Raw genomic sequence first — 16,342 nt, forward strand, 5'->3', positions numbered from 1 at the left:
GGCCCGAGGGAAATGGAGGGAGAGGGAGGGAGAGGGAGGAAGAGGGTGCAGACGAGAGGGAGGGAGAGGGCGGGAGAGGCTGCAGGGGAGAGGGAGGGAGAGGCAGGGAGAGGGTCCAGACGTGAAGGAGGGAGAGGGAGGGAGAGGGTCCAGGGGAGAGGGAGGGAGAGGGAGAAAGAGGGTCCAGGCAAGAGGGAGGGAGAGGGCGGGAGAGGGTCCAGACGAGGAGGGAGAGGGAGGGAGAGGGTCCAGGCGAGAGGGAGGGAGAGGGCGGGAGAGTTTCCAGGGGAGAGGGAGGGATAGTGAGAGAGAGGGTCCAGACGAGAGGGAAGGGAGAGGGAGGCAGCGGGAGGGAGAGGGAGAGAGAGGGTCCAGACGAGAAGGAGGGAGAGGGAGGCAGAGGGAGGGAGAGGGAGGGAGAGGGTCCAGGAGAGAGGGAGGGAGAGGAATGGAGAGGGACCAGGCGAGAGGGAGGGAGAAGGAGGGAGAGGGTCCAGGCGAGAGGGAGGGAGAAGGAGGGAGAGGGTCCAGACGAGAGGGAGGGAGAGGGTGGCAGACGGAGGGAGAGGGAGGGAGAGGGTCCAGACGAGAGGGAGGGAGTGGGAGGCAGACGGAGGGAGAGGGAGAGAGAGGGAGGGAGAGAGAGCCAGACGAGAGGGAGGGAGAGGAATGGAGAAGGTCCAGGCGAGAGGGAGGGAGAGGAAAGGAGAGGGGCCAGGCGAGAGGGAGGGAGAGGGAGGCAGACGGAGGGAGAGGGAGGGAGAGGGTCCAGGCGAGAGGGAGGGAGAGGGATGTAGACGGAGGGAGAGGGAGGGAGAGGGTCCAGACGAGAGGGAGGGAGAGGGAGGCAGACGGAGGGAGAGGGAGGGAGAGGGAGGGAGAGGGAGCCAGACGAGAGGGAGGGAGAGGAATGGAGAAGGTCCAGGCGAGAGGGAGGGAGAGGAAAGGAGAGGGTCCAGGCGAGAGGGAGGGAGAGGGAGGGAGATGATCCAGAGGAGAGGGAGGGAGAGGAAAGGAGAGGGGCCTGGCGAGCGGGCGGGAGAGGGAGGCAGACGGAGGGAGAGGGAGAGAGAGGGTCCAGACGAGAGGGAGGGAGAGGGAGGCAGACGGAGGGAGAGGGAGGGAGAGGGTCCAGACGAGAGGGAGGGAGAGGAATGGAGAGGGTCCGAGGGAAATGGAGGGAGAGGGAGGGAGAGGGCGGGAGAGGTTCCAGGGGAGAGGGAGGTAGAGGGAGGAAGAGGATCCAGGCGAGAGGGAGGGAGAAGGAGGGAGAGCGTCCAGGAGAGAGGGAAGGAGAGGGAGGGAGAGAGTCCAGACGAGAAGGAGGGAGAGGGAGGGAGAGGGTCCAGGCGAGAGGGAGGGAGAGGGCGGGAGAGGGTCCGGGGGAGAGGGAGGGAGAGGGAGGGAGAGGGTCCAGACGAGAAGGAGGGAGAGGGAGGGAGAGGGTCCAGGCGAGAGGGAGGGAGAAGAATGGAGAGGGTCCAGGGGAGAGGGAGGGAGAAGGAGGGAGAGGGTCCAGACGAGAGGGAGGGAGAGGGAGGCAGAGGGGGGGAGAGGGAGGGAGAGGGTCCAGACGAGAGGGAGGGAGAGGAATGGAGAGGGTCCGAGGGAAATGGAGGGAGAGGGAGGGAGAGGGCGGGAGAGGTTCCAGGGGAGAGGGAGGTAGAGGGAGGAAGAGGATCCAGGCGAGAGGGAGGGAGAAGGAGGGAGAGCGTCCAGGAGAGAGGGAAGGAGAGGGAGGGAGAGAGTCCAGACGAGAAGGAGGGAGAGGGAGGGAGAGGGTCCAGGCGAGAGGGAGGGAGAGGGCGGGAGAGGGTCCGGGGGAGAGGGAGGGAGAGGGAGGGAGAGGGTCCAGACGAGAAGGAGGGAGAGGGAGGGAGAGGCTCCAGGCGAGAGGGAGGGAGAAGAATGGAGAGGGTCCAGGGGAGAGGGAGGGAGAAGGAGGGAGAGGGTCCAGACGAGAGGGAGGGAGAGGGAGGCAGAGGGGGGGAGAGGCAGGGAGAGGGTCCGAGGGAGAGTGAGGGAGAGGAAGGGTGAGGCTCCAGGCGACAGGGAGGGAGATGGATAGAGAGGGTCCAGTGGAGAAGGAGGGAGAGGGACAGAGAGGTTCCAGGCGAGAGGGAGGGGAGGGAGGTAGAGGGTCCAGGACAGAGGGAGAGAGAGGGAAGGAGAGGGTCCAGACGAGAGGGAGGGAGAGGGACAGAGAGGTTCCCGGCGAGAGGGGGGGAGAGGGGGGGAGAGGTTCCAGGAGAGAGGGAGGGAGAGGGTACAGGCGAGAGGGAGGGAGAGGGCGGGAGAAGGACCTCGGGAGAGAGACGGAGAGGGAGGGAGAGGATCCAGGGGAGAGGGAAGGAGATGATCCAGATAAGAGGGCGGGAGAGGGAGGGAGAGGGAGGGAGAGGGTCCGAGGGACAGGGAGGGAGAGGGCGGGAGAGGGTCCAGGCGAGAGGGAGGGAGAGGGAGGGAGATAATCCAGAGGAGAGGGAGGGAGAGGAAAGGAGAGGGTCCAGGCGAGAGGGAGGGAGAGGGAGGGAGACGGAGGGAGAGGGAGCGAGGGGGTCCAGGCGAGAGGGAGGGAGAGGAGTGGAGAGGGTCCGAGGGAAAGGGAGGGAGAGGGAGGGAGAGGGTCCGAGGGACAGGGAGGGAGAGGGAGGGAGATGATCCAGAGGAGAGGGAGGGAGAGGAAAGGAGAGGGGCCAGGCGAGAGGGCGGGAGAGGGAGGCAGACGGAGGGAGAGGGAGAGAGAGGGTCCAGGCGAGAGGGAGGGAGAGGAATGGAGAGGGTCCAGGCAAGAGGGAGGGAGAAGGAGGGAGAGGGTCCAGACGAGAAGGAGGGAGAGGGAGGCAGCGGGAGGGAGACGGACAGAGAGGGTCCAGACGAGAAGGAGGGAGAGGGAGGCAGAGGGAGGGAGAGGGAGGGAGAGGGTCCAGGCGAGAGGGAGGGAGAGGAATGGAGAGGGTCCAGGCGAGAGGGAGGGAGAAGGAGGGAGAGGGTCCACACGAGAGGGAGGGAGAGGGAGGGAGAGGGGGGAGAGGCAGGGAGATGGTCCGAGGGAGAGGGAGGGAGAGGAATGGAGAGGGTTCGAGGGAAATGGAGGGAGGGGGAGGAGAGGGTGCAGGAGAGAGGGAGGGAGCGGAAGGGAGAGGGTCCATGCGAGAGGGAGGGAGAGGGACAGAGAGGGTTCAGGGAAGAGGGAGAAAGAGGGTCCAGGCGACAGGGAAGGAGAGGGCGGGAGAGGTTCCAGCCGAGAGGAAGGGAGAGGGAGGAAGGGGGAGGGAGAGGGACAGAGAGGGTACAGGAGAGAGGGAAGGAGAGGGAGGGAGAGAGTCCAGACGAGAAGGAGGGAGAGGGAGGCAGAGGGAGGGAGAGGGAGGGAGAGGGTCCAGGCGAGAGGGAGGGAGAGGAATGGAGAGGGCACGAGGGAAATGGAGGGAGAGAGAGGGACAGGGAGGAAGAGGGTCCAGACGAGAGGGAGGGAGAGGGCGGGAGAGGCTGAAGGGGAGAGGGAGGAAGAGGGAGGGAGAGGGTCCAGACGAGAAGGAGGGAGAGGGAGGGAGAGGGTCCAGGCGAGAGGGAGGGAGAGGGCAGGAGAGCGTCCAAGGGAGAGGGAGAGAGAGGAATGGAGAAGGGCCAGGGGAGAGGGAGGGAGAGGAAAGGAGAGGGGCCAGGCGAGAGGGAGGGCGAGGGAGGCAGACGGAGGGAGATGGAGGGAGAGGGTCCAGACGAGAGGGAGGGAGAGGAGTGGAGAGGGTCCAGGGGAGAGGGAGGGAGAGTGAGAGAGAGGGTCCAGACGAGAGGGAAGGGAGAGGGAGGCAGCGGGAGGGAGAGGGAGAGAGAGGGTCCAGACGAGAAGGAGGGAGAGGGAGGCAGAGGGAGGCAGAGGGAGGGAGAGGGTCCAGGAGAGAGGGAGGGAGAAGGAGGGAGAGGGTCCAGACGAGAGGGAGGGAGAGGGAGGGAGTGGGTCCAGACGAGAAGGAGGGAGAGGGAGGCAGCGGGAGGGAGAGGGAGAGAGAGGGTCCAGACGAGAAGGAGGGAGAGGGAGGCAGAGGGAGGGAGAGGGAGGGAGAGGGAGGGAGAGGGTCCAGACGAGAGGGAGGGAGAGGAAGGGAGAGGCTGCAGGGGACAGGAAGGGAGAGGCAGGGAGAGGGTGCAGGTGAGAGGGAGGGAGTGGGTAAAGGAGAAATGGAGGGAGAGGGAGAGAGAGGGTGCAGGCGAGAGGGAGGCAGAGGGAGGAGAGGGAGGGAGAGGGTCCAGGCGAGGGGGGAGGGAGAGGAATGGAGAGGGTCCGAGGGAAATGGAGGGAGAGGGAGGGAGAGGGAGGGAGAGGGTGCAGACGAGAGGGAGGGAGAGGGCGGGAGAGGCTGCAGGGGAGAGGGAGGGAGAGACAGGGAGAGGGTCCAGACGTGAAGGAGGGAGAGGGAGGGAGAGGGTCCAGGGGAGAGGGAGGGAGAGGGAGGAAGAGGGTCCAGGCAAGAGGGAGGGAGAGGGCGGGAGAGGGTCCAGACGAGAAGGAGGGAGAGGGAGGAAGAGGGTCCAGACGAGAGGGAGGGAGAGGGCGGGAGAGGCTGAAGGGGAGAGGGAGGGAGAGGGAGGGAGAGGGTCCAGACGAGAAGGAGGGAGAGGGAGGGAGAGGGTCCAGGCAGGAGGGAGGGAGAGGGCAGGAGAGGGTCCAGGGGAGAGGGAGGGAGAGGAATGGAGAAGGGCCAGGGGAGAGGGAGGGAGAGGAAAGGAGAGGGGCCAGGCGAGAGGGAGGGAGAGGGAGGCAGACGGAGGGAGATGGAGGGAGAGGGTCCAGACGAGAGGGAGGGAGAGGAGTGGAGAGGGTCCAGGGGAGAGGGAGGGAGAGGGAGGGAGTGGGTCCAGACGAGAAGGAGGGAGAGGGAGGCAGCGGGAGGGAGAGGGAGAGAGAGGGTCCAGACGAGAAGGAGGGAGAGGGAGGCAGAGGGAGGGAGAGGGAGTGAGAGGGAGGGAGAGGGTCCAGACGAGAGGGAGGGAGAGGAAGGGAGAGGCTGCAGGGGAGAGGGGGGAGAGGCAGGGAGAGGGTGCAGGTGAGAGGGAGGGAGTGGGTAAAGGAGAAAAGGAGGGAGAGGGAGAGAGATGGTGCAGGCGAGAGGGAGGCAGAGGGAGGAGAGGGAGGGAGAGGGTCCAGACGAGGGGGGAGGGAGAGGAATAGAGAGGGCCCGAGGGAAATGGAGGGAGAGGGAGGGAGAGGGAGGAAGAGGGTGCAGACGAGAGGGAGGGAGAGGGCGGGAGAGGCTGCAGGGGAGAGGGAGGGAGAGGCAGGGAGAGGGTCCAGACGTGAAGGAGGGAGAGGGAGGGAGAGGGTCCAGGGGAGAGGGAGGGAGAGGGAGAAAGAGGGTCCAGGCAAGAGGGAGGGAGAGGGCGGGAGAGGGTCCAGACGAGAAGGAGGGAGAGGGAGGGAGAGGGTCCAGGCGAGAGGGAGGGAGAGGGCGGGAGAGTTTCCAGGGGAGAGGGAGGGAGAGTGAGAGAGAGGGTCCAGACGAGAGGGAAGGGAGAGGGAGGCAGCGGGAGGGAGAGGGAGAGAGAGGGTCCAGACGAGAAGGAGGGAGAGGGAGGCAGAGGGAGGGAGAGGGAGGGAGAGGGTCCAGGAGAGAGGGAGGGAGAGGAATGGAGAGGGACCAGGCGAGAGGGAGGGAGAAGGAGGGAGAGGGTCCAGACGAGAGGGAGGGAGAGGGAGGGAGAGGGTCCAGACGAGAGGGAGGGAGAGGGTGGCAGACGGAGGGAGAGGGAGGGAGAGGGTCCAGACGAGAGGGAGGGAGTGGGAGGCAGACGGAGGGAGAGGGAGAGAGAGGGAGGGAGAGAGAGCCAGACGAGAGGGAGGGAGAGGAATGGAGAAGGTCCAGGCGAGAGGGAGGGAGAGGAAAGGAGAGGGGCCAGGCGAGAGGGAGGGAGAGGGAGGCAGACGGAGGGAGAGGGAGGGAGAGGGTCCAGGCGAGAGGGAGGGAGAGGGATGTAGACGGAGGGAGAGGGAGGGAGAGGGTCCAGACGAGAGGGAGGGAGAGGGAGGCAGACGGAGGGAGAGGGAGGGAGAGGGAGGGAGAGGGAGCCAGACGAGAGGGAGGGAGAGGAATGGAGAAGGTCCAGGCGAGAGGGAGGGAGAGGAAAGGAGAGGGTCCAGGCGAGAGGGAGGGAGAGGGAGGGAGATGATCCAGAGGAGAGGGAGGGAGAGGAAAGGAGAGGGGCCTGGCGAGCGGGCGGGAGAGGGAGGCAGACGGAGGGAGAGGGAGAGAGAGGGTCCAGACGAGAGGGAGGGAGAGGGAGGCAGACGGAGGGAGAGGGAGGGAGAGGTTCCAGGGGAGAGGGAGGTAGAGGGAGGAAGAGGATCCAGGCGAGAGGGAGGGAGAAGGAGGGAGAGCGTCCAGGAGAGAGGGAAGGAGAGGGAGGGAGAGAGTCCAGACGAGAAGGAGGGAGAGGGAGGGAGAGGGAGCCAGACGAGAGGGAGGGAGAGGGCGGGAGAGGGTCCAGCGGCGAGGGAGGGAGAGGAAGGGAGAGGGTCCAGACGAGAAGGAGGGAGAGGGAGGGAGAGGGTCCAGGCGAGAGGGAGGGAGAGGGCGGGAGAGGGTCCGGGGGAGAGGGAGGGAGAGGGAGGGAGAGGGTCCAGAGGAGAAGGAGGGAGAGGGAGGGAGAGGGTCCAGGCGAGAGGGAGGGAGAGGGAGGCAGAGGGAGGCAGAGGGAGGGAGAGGGTCCAGGGGAGAGGGAGGGAGAGGGAGGGAGAGGGTCTAGACGAGAAGGAGGGAGAGGGAGGGAGAGGGTCCAGGCGAGAGGGAGGGAGAGGGCGGGAGAGGGTCCGGGGGAGAGGGAGGGAGAGGGAGGGAGAGGGTCCAGACGAGAAGGAGGGAGAGGGAGGGAGAGGGTCCAGGCGAGAGGGAGGGAGAAGAATGGAGAGGGTCCAGGGGAGAGGGAGGGAGAAGGAGGGAGAGGGTCCAGACGAGAGGGAGGGAGAGGGAGGCAGAGGGGGGGAGAGGCAGGGAGAGGGTCCGAGGGAGAGTGAGGGAGAGGAAGGGTGAGGCTCCAGGCGACAGGGAGGGAGATGGATAGAGAGGGTCCAGTGGAGAAGGAGGGAGAGGGACAGAGAGGTTCCAGGCGAGAGGGAGGGGAGGGAGGTAGAGGGTCCAGGACAGAGGGAGAGAGAGGGAAGGAGAGGGTCCAGACGAGAGGGAGGGAGAGGGACAGAGAGGTTCCCGGCGAGAGGGGGGGAGAGGGGGGGAGAGGTTCCAGGAGAGAGGGAGGGAGAGGGTACAGGCGAGAGGGAGGGAGAGGGCGGGAGAAGGACCTCGGGAGAGAGACGGAGAGGGAGGGAGAGGATCCAGGGGAGAGGGAAGGAGATGATCCAGATAAGAGGGCGGGAGAGGGAGGGAGAGGGAGGGAGAGGGTCCGAGGGACAGGGAGGGAGAGGGCGGGAGAGGGTCCAGGCGAGAGGGAGGGAGAGGGAGGGAGATAATCCAGAGGAGAGGGAGGGAGAGGAAAGGAGAGGGTCCAGGCGAGAGGGAGGGAGAGGGAGGGAGACGGAGGGAGAGGGAGCGAGGGGGTCCAGGCGAGAGGGAGGGAGAGGAGTGGAGAGGGTCCGAGGGAAAGGGAGGGAGAGGGAGGGAGAGGGTCCGAGGGACAGGGAGGGAGAGGGAGGGAGATGATCCAGAGGAGAGGGAGGGAGAGGAAAGGAGAGGGGCCAGGCGAGAGGGCGGGAGAGGGAGGCAGACGGAGGGAGAGGGAGAGAGAGGGTCCAGGCGAGAGGGAGGGAGAGGAATGGAGAGGGTCCAGGCAAGAGGGAGGGAGAAGGAGGGAGAGGGTCCAGACGAGAAGGAGGGAGAGGGAGGCAGCGGGAGGGAGACGGACAGAGAGGGTCCAGACGAGAAGGAGGGAGAGGGAGGCAGAGGGAGGGAGAGGGAGGGAGAGGGTCCAGGCGAGAGGGAGGGAGAGGAATGGAGAGGGTCCAGGCGAGAGGGAGGGAGAAGGAGGGAGAGGGTCCACACGAGAGGGAGGGAGAGGGAGGGAGAGGGGGGAGAGGCAGGGAGATGGTCCGAGGGAGAGGGAGGGAGAGGAATGGAGAGGTTTCGAGGGAAATGGAGGGAGGGGGAGGAGAGGGTGCAGGAGAGAGGGAGGGAGCGGAAGGGAGAGGGTCCATGCGAGAGGGAGGGAGAGGGACAGAGAGGGTTCAGGGAAGAGGGAGAAAGAGGGTCCAGGCGACAGGGAAGGAGAGGGCGGGAGAGGTTCCAGCCGAGAGGAAGGGAGAGGGAGGAAGGGGGAGGGAGAGGGACAGAGAGGGTACAGGAGAGAGGGAAGGAGAGGGAGGGAGAGAGTCCAGACGAGAAGGAGGGAGAGGGAGGCAGAGGGAGGGAGAGGGAGGGAGAGGGTCCAGGCGAGAGGGAGGGAGAGGAATGGAGAGGGCACGAGGGAAATGGAGGGAGAGAGAGGGACAGGGAGGAAGAGGGTCCAGACGAGAGGGAGGGAGAGGGCGGGAGAGGCTGAAGGGGAGAGGGAGGAAGAGGGAGGGAGAGGGTCCAGACGAGAAGGAGGGAGAGGGAGGGAGAGGGTCCAGGCGAGAGGGAGGGAGAGGGCAGGAGAGCGTCCAAGGGAGAGGGAGAGAGAGGAATGGAGAAGGGCCAGGGGAGAGGGAGGGAGAGGAAAGGAGAGGGGCCAGGCGAGAGGGAGGGCGAGGGAGGCAGACGGAGGGAGATGGAGGGAGAGGGTCCAGACGAGAGGGAGGGAGAGGAGTGGAGAGGGTCCAGGGGAGAGGGAGGGAGAGTGAGAGAGAGGGTCCAGACGAGAGGGAAGGGAGAGGGAGGCAGCGGGAGGGAGAGGGAGAGAGAGGGTCCAGACGAGAAGGAGGGAGAGGGAGGCAGAGGGAGGCAGAGGGAGGGAGAGGGTCCAGGAGAGAGGGAGGGAGAAGGAGGGAGAGGGTCCAGACGAGAGGGAGGGAGAGGGAGGGAGTGGGTCCAGACGAGAAGGAGGGAGAGGGAGGCAGCGGGAGGGAGAGGGAGAGAGAGGGTCCAGACGAGAAGGAGGGAGAGGGAGGCAGAGGGAGGGAGAGGGAGGGAGAGGGAGGGAGAGGGTCCAGACGAGAGGGAGGGAGAGGAAGGGAGAGGCTGCAGGGGACAGGAAGGGAGAGGCAGGGAGAGGGTGCAGGTGAGAGGGAGGGAGTGGGTAAAGGAGAAATGGAGGGAGAGGGAGAGAGAGGGTGCAGGCGAGAGGGAGGCAGAGGGAGGAGAGGGAGGGAGAGGGTCCAGGCGAGGGGGGAGGGAGAGGAATGGAGAGGGTCCGAGGGAAATGGAGGGAGAGGGAGGGAGAGGGAGGGAGAGGGTGCAGACGAGAGGGAGGGAGAGGGCGGGAGAGGCTGCAGGGGAGAGGGAGGGAGAGACAGGGAGAGGGTCCAGACGTGAAGGAGGGAGAGGGAGGGAGAGGGTCCAGGGGAGAGGGAGGGAGAGGGAGGAAGAGGGTCCAGGCAAGAGGGAGGGAGAGGGCGGGAGAGGGTCCAGACGAGAAGGAGGGAGAGGGAGGAAGAGGGTCCAGACGAGAGGGAGGGAGAGGGCGGGAGAGGCTGAAGGGGAGAGGGAGGGAGAGGGAGGGAGAGGGTCCAGACGAGAAGGAGGGAGAGGGAGGGAGAGGGTCCAGGCAGGAGGGAGGGAGAGGGCAGGAGAGGGTCCAGGGGAGAGGGAGGGAGAGGAATGGAGAAGGGCCAGGGGAGAGGGAGGGAGAGGAAAGGAGAGGGGCCAGGCGAGAGGGAGGGAGAGGGAGGCAGACGGAGGGAGATGGAGGGAGAGGGTCCAGACGAGAGGGAGGGAGAGGAGTGGAGAGGGTCCAGGGGAGAGGGAGGGAGAGGGAGGGAGTGGGTCCAGACGAGAAGGAGGGAGAGGGAGGCAGCGGGAGGGAGAGGGAGAGAGAGGGTCCAGACGAGAAGGAGGGAGAGGGAGGCAGAGGGAGGGAGAGGGAGGGAGAGGGAGGGAGAGGGTCCAGACGAGAGGGAGGGAGAGGAAGGGAGAGGCTGCAGGGGACAGGAAGGGAGAGGCAGGGAGAGGGTGCAGGTGAGAGGGAGGGAGTGGGTAAAGGAGAAATGGAGGGAGAGGGAGAGAGAGGGTGCAGGCGAGAGGGAGGCAGAGGGAGGAGAGGGAGGGAGAGGGTCCAGGCGAGGGGGGAGGGAGAGGAATGGAGAGGGTCCGAGGGAAATGGAGGGAGAGGGAGGGAGAGGGAGGAAGAGGGTGCAGACGAGAGGGAGGGAGAGGGCGGGAGAGGCTGCAGGGGAGAGGGAGGGAGAGGCAGGGAGAGGGTCCAGACGTGAAGGAGGGAGAGGGAGGGAGAGGGTCCAGGGGAGAGGGAGGGAGAGGGAGAAAGAGGGTCCAGGCAAGAGGGAGGGAGAGGGCGGGAGAGGGTCCAGACGAGAAGGAGGGAGAGGGAGGGAGAGGGTCCAGGCGAGAGGGAGGGAGAGGGCGGGAGAGTTTCCAGGGGAGAGGGAGGGAGAGTGAGAGAGAGGGTCCAGACGAGAGGGAAGGGAGAGGGAGGCAGCGGGAGGGAGAGGGAGAGAGAGGGTCCAGACGAGAAGGAGGGAGAGGGAGGCAGAGGGAGGGAGAGGGAGGGAGAGGGTCCAGGAGAGAGGGAGGGAGAGGAATGGAGAGGGACCAGGCGAGAGGGAGGGAGAAGGAGGGAGAGGGTCCAGACGAGAGGGAGGGAGAGGGAGGGAGAGGGTCCAGACGAGAGGGAGGGAGAGGGTGGCAGACGGAGGGAGAGGGAGGGAGAGGGTCCAGACGAGAGGGAGGGAGAGGGCGGGAGAGGGTCCGGGGGAGAGGGAGGGAGAGGGAGGGAGAGGGTCCAGACGAGAAGGAGGGAGAGGGAGGGAGAGGGTCCAGGCGAGAGGGAGGGAGAAGAATGGAGAGGGTCCAGGGGAGAGGGAGGGAGAAGGAGGGAGAGGGTCCAGACGAGAGGGAGGGAGAGGGAGGCAGAGGGGGGGAGAGGCAGGGAGAGGGTCCGAGGGAGAGTGAGGGAGAGGAAGGGTGAGGCTCCAGGCGACAGGGAGGGAGATGGATAGAGAGGGTCCAGTGGAGAAGGAGGGAGAGGGACAGAGAGGTTCCAGGCGAGAGGGAGGGGAGGGAGGTAGAGGGTCCAGGACAGAGGGAGAGAGAGGGAAGGAGAGGGTCCAGACGAGAGGGAGGGAGAGGGACAGAGAGGTTCCCGGCGAGAGGGGGGGAGAGGGGGGGAGAGGTTCCAGGAGAGAGGGAGGGAGAGGGTACAGGCGAGAGGGAGGGAGAGGGCGGGAGAAGGACCTCGGGAGAGAGACGGAGAGGGAGGGAGAGGATCCAGGGGAGAGGGAAGGAGATGATCCAGATAAGAGGGCGGGAGAGGGAGGGAGAGGGAGGGAGAGGGTCCGAGGGACAGGGAGGGAGAGGGCGGGAGAGGGTCCAGGCGAGAGGGAGGGAGAGGGAGGGAGATAATCCAGAGGAGAGGGAGGGAGAGGAAAGGAGAGGGTCCAGGCGAGAGGGAGGGAGAGGGAGGGAGACGGAGGGAGAGGGAGCGAGGGGGTCCAGGCGAGAGGGAGGGAGAGGAGTGGAGAGGGTCCGAGGGAAAGGGAGGGAGAGGGAGGGAGAGGGTCCGAGGGACAGGGAGGGAGAGGGAGGGAGATGATCCAGAGGAGAGGGAGGGAGAGGAAAGGAGAGGGGCCAGGCGAGAGGGCGGGAGAGGGAGGCAGACGGAGGGAGAGGGAGAGAGAGGGTCCAGGCGAGAGGGAGGGAGAGGAATGGAGAGGGTCCAGGCAAGAGGGAGGGAGAAGGAGGGAGAGGGTCCAGACGAGAAGGAGGGAGAGGGAGGCAGCGGGAGGGAGACGGACAGAGAGGGTCCAGACGAGAAGGAGGGAGAGGGAGGCAGAGGGAGGGAGAGGGAGGGAGAGGGTCCAGGCGAGAGGGAGGGAGAGGAATGGAGAGGGTCCAGGCGAGAGGGAGGGAGAAGGAGGGAGAGGGTCCACACGAGAGGGAGGGAGAGGGAGGGAGAGGGGGGAGAGGCAGGGAGATGGTCCGAGGGAGAGGGAGGGAGAGGAATGGAGAGGTTTCGAGGGAAATGGAGGGAGGGGGAGGAGAGGGTGCAGGAGAGAGGGAGGGAGCGGAAGGGAGAGGGTCCATGCGAGAGGGAGGGAGAGGGACAGAGAGGGTTCAGGGAAGAGGGAGAAAGAGGGTCCAGGCGACAGGGAAGGAGAGGGCGGGAGAGGTTCCAGCCGAGAGGAAGGGAGAGGGAGGAAGGGGGAGGGAGAGGGACAGAGAGGGTACAGGAGAGAGGGAAGGAGAGGGAGGGAGAGAGTCCAGACGAGAAGGAGGGAGAGGGAGGCAGAGGGAGGGAGAGGGAGGGAGAGGGTCCAGGCGAGAGGGAGGGAGAGGAATGGAGAGGGCACGAGGGAAATGGAGGGAGAGAGAGGGACAGGGAGGAAGAGGGTCCAGACGAGAGGGAGGGAGAGGGCGGGAGAGGCTGAAGGGGAGAGGGAGGAAGAGGGAGGGAGAGGGTCCAGACGAGAAGGAGGGAGAGGGAGGGAGAGGGTCCAGGCGAGAGGGAGGGAGAGGGCAGGAGAGCGTCCAAGGGAGAGGGAGAGAGAGGAATGGAGAAGGGCCAGGGGAGAGGGAGGGAGAGGAAAGGAGAGGGGCCAGGCGAGAGGGAGGGCGAGGGAGGCAGACGGAGGGAGATGGAGGGAGAGGGTCCAGACGAGAGGGAGGGAGAGGAGTGGAGAGGGTCCAGGGGAGAGGGAGGGAGAGTGAGAGAGAGGGTCCAGACGAGAGGGAAGGGAGAGGGAGGCAGCGGGAGGGAGAGGGAGAGAGAGGGTCCAGACGAGAAGGAGGGAGAGGGAGGCAGAGGGAGGCAGAGGGAGGGAGAGGGTCCAGGAGAGAGGGAGGGAGAAGGAGGGAGAGGGTCCAGACGAGAGGGAGGGAGAGGGAGGGAGTGGGTCCAGACGAGAAGGAGGGAGAGGGAGGCAGCGGGAGGGAGAGGGAGAGAGAGGGTCCAGACGAGAAGGAGGGAGAGGGAGGCAGAGGGAGGGAGAGGGAGGGAGAGGGAGGGAGAGGGTCCAGACGAGAGGGAGGGAGAGGAAGGGAGAGGCTGCAGGGGACAGGAAGGGAGAGGCAGGGAGAGGGTGCAGGTGAGAGGGAGGGAGTGGGTAAAGGAGAAATGGAGGGAGAGGGAGAGAGAGGGTGCAGGCGAGAGGGAGGCAGAGGGAGGAGAGGGAGGGAGAGGGTCCAGGCGAGGGGGGAGGGAGAGGAATGGAGAGGGTCCGAGGGAAATGGAGGGAGAGGGAGGGAGAGGGAGGGAGAGGGTGCAGACGAGAGGGAGGGAGAGGGCGGGAGAGGCTGCAGGGGAGAGGGAGGGAGAGACAGGGAGAGGGTCCAGACGTGAAGGAGGGAGAGGGAGGGAGAGGGTCCAGGGGAGAGGGAGGGAGAGGGAGGAAGAGGGTCCAGGCAAGAGGGAGGGAGAGGGCGGGAGAGGGTCCAGACGAGAAGGAGGGAGAGGGAGGAAGAGGGTCCAGACGAGAGGGAGGGAGAGGGCGGGAGAGGCTGAAGGGGAGAGGGAGGGAGAGGGAGGGAGAGGGTCCAGACGAGAAGGAGGGAGAGGGAGGGAGAGGGTCCAGGCAGGAGGGAGGGAGAGGGCAGGAGAGGGTCCAGGGGAGAGGGAGGGAGAGGAATGGAGAAGGGCCAGGGGAGAGGGAGGGAGAGGAAAGGAGAGGGGCCAGGCGAGAGGGAGGGAGAGGGAGGCAGACGGAGGGAGATGGAGGGAGAGGGTCCAGACGAGAGGGAGGGAGAGGAGTGGAGAGGGTCCAGGGGAGAGGGAGGGAGAGGGAGGGAGTGGGTCCAGACGAGAAGGAGGGAGAGGGAGGCAGCGGGAGGGAGAGGGAGAGAGAGGGTCCAGACGAGAAGGAGGGAGAGGGAGGCAGAGGGAGGGAGAGGGAGGGAGAGGGAGGGAGAGGGTCCAGACGAGAGGGAGGGAGAGGAAGGGAGAGGCTGCAGGGGACAGGAAGGGAGAGGCAGGGAGAGGGTGCAGGTGAGAGGGAGGGAGTGGGTAAAGGAGAAATGGAGGGAGAGGGAGAGAGAGGGTGCAGGCGAGAGGGAGGCAGAGGGAGGAGAGGGAGGGAGAGGGTCCAGGCGAGGGGGGAGGGAGAGGAATGGAGAGGGTCCGAGGGAAATGGAGGGAGAGGGAGGGAGAGGGAGGAAGAGGGTGCAGACGAGAGGGAGGGAGAGGGCGGGAGAGGCTGCAGGGGAGAGGGAGGGAGAGGCAGGGAGAGGGTCCAGACGTGAAGGAGGGAGAGGGAGGGAGAGGGTCCAGGGGAGAGGGAGGGAGAGGGAGAAAGAGGGTCCAGGCAAGAGGGAGGGAGAGGGCGGGAGAGGGTCCAGACGAGAAGGAGGGAGAGGGAGGGAGAGGGTCCAGGCGAGAGGGAGGGAGAGGGCGGGAGAGTTTCCAGGGGAGAGGGAGGGAGAGTGAGAGAGAGGGTCCAGACGAGAGGGAAGGGAGAGGGAGGCAGCGGGAGGGAGAGGGAGAGAGAGGGTCCAGACGAGAAGGAGGGAGAGGGAGGCAGAGGGAGGGAGAGGGAGGGAGAGGGTCCAGGAGAGAGGGAGGGAGAGGAATGGAGAGGGACCAGGCGAGAGGGAGGGAGAAGGAGGGAGAGGGTCCAGACGAGAGGGAGGGAGAGGGAGGGAGAGGGTCCAGACGAGAGGGAGGGAGAGGGTGGCAGACGGAGGGAGAGGGAGGGAGAGGGTCCAGACGAGAGGGAGGGAGTGGGAGGCAGACGGAGGGAGAGGGAGAGAGAGGGAGGGAGAGGAATGGAGAAGGTCCAGGCGAGAGGGAGGGAGAGGAAAGGAGAGGGTCCAGGCGAGAGGGAGGGAGAGGGAGGGAGATGATCCAGAGGAGAGGGAGGGAGAGGAAAGGAGAGGGGCCTGGCGAGCGGGCGGGAGAGGGAGGCAGACGGAGGGAGAGGGAGAGAGAGGGTCCAGACGAGAGGGAGGGAGAGGGAGGCAGACGGAGGGAGAGGGAGGGAGAGGGTCCAGACGAGAGGGAGGGAGAGGAATGGAGAGGGTCCGAGGGAAATGGAGGGAGAGGGAGGGAGAGGGCGGGAGAGGTTCCAGGGGAGAGGGAGGGAGAGGGAGGAAGAGGATCCAGGCGAGAGGGAGGGAGAAGGAGGGAGAGCGTCCAGGAGAGAGGGAAGGAGAGGGAGGGAGAGAGTCCAGACGAGAAGGAGGGAGAGGGAGGGAGAGGGAGCCAGACGAGAGGGAGGGAGAGGGCGGGAGAGGGTCCAGCGGCGAGGGAGGGAGAGGAAGGGAGAGGGTCCAGACGAGAAGGAGGGAGAGGGAGGGAGAGGGTCCAGGCGAGAGGGAGGGAGAGGGCGGGAGAGGGTCCGGGGGAGAGGGAGGGAGAGGGAGGGAGAGGGTCCAGAGGAGAAGGAGGGAGAGGAAGGGAGAGGGTCCAGGCGAGAGGGAGGGAGAGGGAGGCAGAGGGAGGCAGAGGGAGGGAGAGGGGCCAGGCGAGAGGGAGGGAGAGGGAGGGAGAGGGTCCAGACGAGAAGGAGGGAGAGGGAGGGAGAGGGTCCAGGCGAGAGGGAGGGAGAGGGCGGGAGAGGGTCCGGGGGAGAGGGAGGGAGAGGGAGGGAGAGGGTCCAGACGAGAAGGAGGGAGAGGGAGGGAGAGGGTCCAGGCGAGAGGGAGGGAGAAGAATGGAGAGGGTCCAGGGGAGAGGGAGGGAGAAGGAGGGAGAGGGTCCAGACGAGAGGGAGGCAGAGGGAGGCAGAGGGGGGGAGAGGCAGGGAGAGGGTCCGAGGGAGAGTGAGGGAGAGGAAGGGTGAGGCTCCAGGCGACAGGGAGGGAGATGGATAGAGAGGGTCCAGTGGAGAAGGAGGGAGAGGGACAGAGAGGTTCCAGGCGAGAGGGAGGGGAGGGAGGTAGAGGGTCCAGGACAGAGGGAGAGAGAGGGAAGGAGAGGGTCCAGACGAGAGGGAGGGAGAGGGACAGAGAGGTTCCCGGCGAGAGGGGGGGAGAGGGGGGGAGAGGTTCCAGGAGAGAGGGAGGGAGAGGGTACAGGCGAGAGGGAGGGAGAGGGCGGGAGAAGGACCTCGGGAGAGAGACGGAGAGGGAGGGAGAGGATCCAGGGGAGAGGGAAGGAGATGATCCAGATAAGAGGGCGGGAGAGGGAGGGAGAGGGAGGGAGAGGGTCCGAGGGACAGGGAGGGAGAGGGCGGGAGAGGGTCCAGGCGAGAGGGAGGGAGAGGGAGGGAGATAATCCAGAGGAGAGGGAGGGAGAGGAAAGGAGAGGGTCCAGGCGAGAGGGAGGGAGAGGGAGGGAGACGGAGGGAGAGGGAGCGAGGGGGTCCAGGCGA

The sequence above is a fragment of the Struthio camelus genome, chromosome W (genome assembly GCF_040807025.1).
Source record: "Struthio camelus isolate bStrCam1 chromosome W, bStrCam1.hap1, whole genome shotgun sequence".
Classification (NCBI taxonomy): domain Eukaryota; kingdom Metazoa; phylum Chordata; class Aves; order Struthioniformes; family Struthionidae; genus Struthio; species Struthio camelus.